The following is a 3,367-nucleotide window of genomic DNA, read 5'->3' as shown; positions in this document are numbered from 1 at the left end:
AACTTTTATATCATTTCAAATTTAGGAATAACTCAATACGCTGACGATTATGTTATTTGCTAAAATTTATCAAATTGATAAAGAACTTAATACTTAGATTATTATCTTATTTTCTAAAAGGTATACATAAAAGGAAGTGGCTATTCATTTTATATTTTATAAGAAATTATAGATTTATCTAGTGACTTTTCATTTCTCCCACTTCGAAATTATTTCCAAGATTATGTATGTATCATAGGGCTCTCATACATCAACATGGTGTTTGGCTTGTCTATAACATTAACAATTATATTATTAAATTAAGAGTTATTTATGGAAACATAGTGTTAAGCTATTTCTAAAACGTCATAGATTTTAAGAATTCGTCGTATTTATAACACTAATATATATATATATATATATATATAAATGCATTTTAATTTTTCTTATAAATGAAAATTATATATATTATACAATCTACATGTAACCAATATAAAATATTGCAAAAAATAAACATGTATATATAAATAATGTACATGTTAAATACAATACTATATATAAATTTGCATTATACAAAATATTAGATATATATATTGTAACATTACAATTTACATGTAATAAATCCTTTCACAATTTGCTATATTTGTTTTATGTTTTGTTTTAATGTATTATATTTGTTTTATGTTTTGTTTTTTCTTTTTTAATATATATTTTAAGGAATTTTACTTCAAATATGACAATGATGGCTAAAATTAAAAGTTTCAATTGTCTAATTTACAAAATTCATATATTTCAAAAAAAATATTAAAATTCATATATTTCAAAAAAAATATTAAAATCACTAAATTTACTTAGATATTGCAAAATATAATTTCAATTAAAAAAATTACAATAAACTTACCTACTTTTTCGATTTGTAAACTTTTTTGACTTATTGTAATTTGAATTAAATTATAAATTTGTTTTTTTTACTTATTATAATTTATCAAATTAAAATACACCCACCCAACATAGTAAAAAATATGATTTAAATTATAATAAACCGTGACATGAACAATATCATTTAACCCTCTGGTAGACCTTCACAAACATAAGACTGTGGGACCCACCCCATTGCCTCTTTGTAACACAACAAATGAAATATGCCGAGGTAAAGTGATTTTGACCGATTTATAGCACACAATTTGAATATATGTATTAGTAATTTTATAAACTCAACAAATATTTTTAATGATGATGATAATCAATTATTTCATGATTCGATTGGGCAACATTGTTGCTCAAACTTTAATGTGCATACCAAAAGAAAACAGAGTGGCTTCCTGCCACACTTCACGCCCCTTCCAAATCGAACCCAATACTCTAATGGGGCAATAATCAACCATTCGAAAGCACATGAAATAGAAATGCCTTCAGCGAATGAATTGTATTATAATGTATATAAATAAAAGACCACGATCAAACATTCTATATATATTGTAAATATAAAACGAAAAGTGTTGTACATATATTATATAATACAAAATAAAAATAAAAAGGAGTAAAAATTGAGGGGCAAACAAATAAAAATATAAAAAACAATCGCGTAAGAGAATGATATGAAAAGACTACTTGTCGGGGACTCTTTGCCATTGCATCTCCGGGGACTTTGATCTGATCATCTTTTCCTTTGGCACTCGTCTGTCCAACTCTCCGATTAAAAATTTACAAAAAATAACATATCATATTTTCCGCAGGTCACTTCATGTTCCATGGCTGCATGTCAGTTGCATGTTTGTAGATATGCTTCTCTGTAAATAACATATCATATTTTCTGTAGGTCACTTCATGTTCCATGGCTGCATGTCCTAATCATATTCTCCCCACATTTAATCTCATCCGTCAAAATTTTTATTAAAAAAGGTCAACGTCGGCTCTTCCACCCCAGGTTGAAATAGGGGAGCCTTCTGCTAACAATAGAGATTATTTACACTGGAAACTCAAATGCCAAAACTAGGTTCAATTGGAATTTATTATGTTTTCGAAATTTATTACAAAAGGTGAGCTATGCATGTTTAGGAATCTCATCCATTGTTACTCACTAGCAAAACAAAATTGAGGATGGCCATATTCATAGACACCTTTGTTTATCATGGATAAGCTCCTTAACTACATCCTCCAATATTCAACCAAGTTTCACTCATAGACACTTCCTTAACTACATCCTCCAAATTGAAGATGGCCATGCTCATATACACCTTTGTTTATCATGGATATGCTCCTTAACTACATCCTCCATATTCAAGCAGGTTACACTGTTCGAGCTCTCATCTTTGTTGCTTCCTTTTGAGCTTCCCAAGTTCTCTTTACATCTCTCTTGTTAATCCTCTTCTTCACTACCATCTTCATTTTAATGAGCTAACCTAGAAGGCCAACTATCACATTTTCACAATTTAAAATACATTCTCTGCATTTTTCTGTGAACTCTACTCTTTTTGCTATTAGTTATATCCTTAGCTGCACTGTACCCAAGTAAGAAGAAACAGAATCAATTAACCTTTACTACAAATTTAGTATTCATTTTCCAAATTTAATTGAGATTATAAAATGGAGCTCACAATAATCTAAGGGTTGTAAAAGGGTAAATGATATTGAATATATTGGTTTTGTAAAAAATAGCTTATGTATCCTAAATGCAACCCAGACAATTCACCTCAATAATATGGTAGCCACTTACGCCACACTATATGATAGAATGATATTGCATGCTCTTCCATCTTTATATAATCCTACACTATTCTAAACCTCTCTACATTCAACAATCCCACACTATTCTAAACCTCTCTACATTCAATACTATAAATTTACCCCAATAACTACACTAACCTCCTAAATCAAAGCTTTATTTGAATTATCACTCTCTGCCACACTCAACTATAAAATTTCATGTAATGGCTTGCTCAACCACTTAAATAATAGCTAAAAACAAGGCTACACTCTTAAATGGGGGAAGAGTTTTTGGACAACATATGTGACAACATGTTAAACCGTCTCTACCTCTGACAATTGGCAAACAATTTTGCTTTCAAATTCAAATTCAAACTACCCAAATCTTCCTTGCAACAATACTTGATGACCTTTTTCCCACCCAAGCAGAGGGAGCTCTTATGTAGTCAACACAATCCTTCACCATTACTGATAGTGGTGTCTCTGTGTTTGAACGTCATTTATAGAGGTTCTTGACCTCATGATTGTTAACCTAGCGAAATTTTATAACCTCATAGCTATCTTATAGGCCACTCCTCCTCCAACGTTTAGTATTAGTATCTATTGTATTATTTTATATTTTTTAATATATCATACTTATGGTATATATTTATTATTTTTATTTTTTTAATATGTAGTTGCC

This window comes from Pinus tabuliformis, chromosome J (genome assembly GCF_031772625.1).
Source record: "Pinus tabuliformis cultivar Carrire ecotype Pingquan chromosome J, CPIR1, whole genome shotgun sequence".
Lineage (NCBI taxonomy): Eukaryota > Viridiplantae > Streptophyta > Pinopsida > Pinales > Pinaceae > Pinus > Pinus tabuliformis.
The sequence above is the reverse complement of the archived record's forward strand: the minus strand, read 5'-3'. Positions refer to the sequence as shown.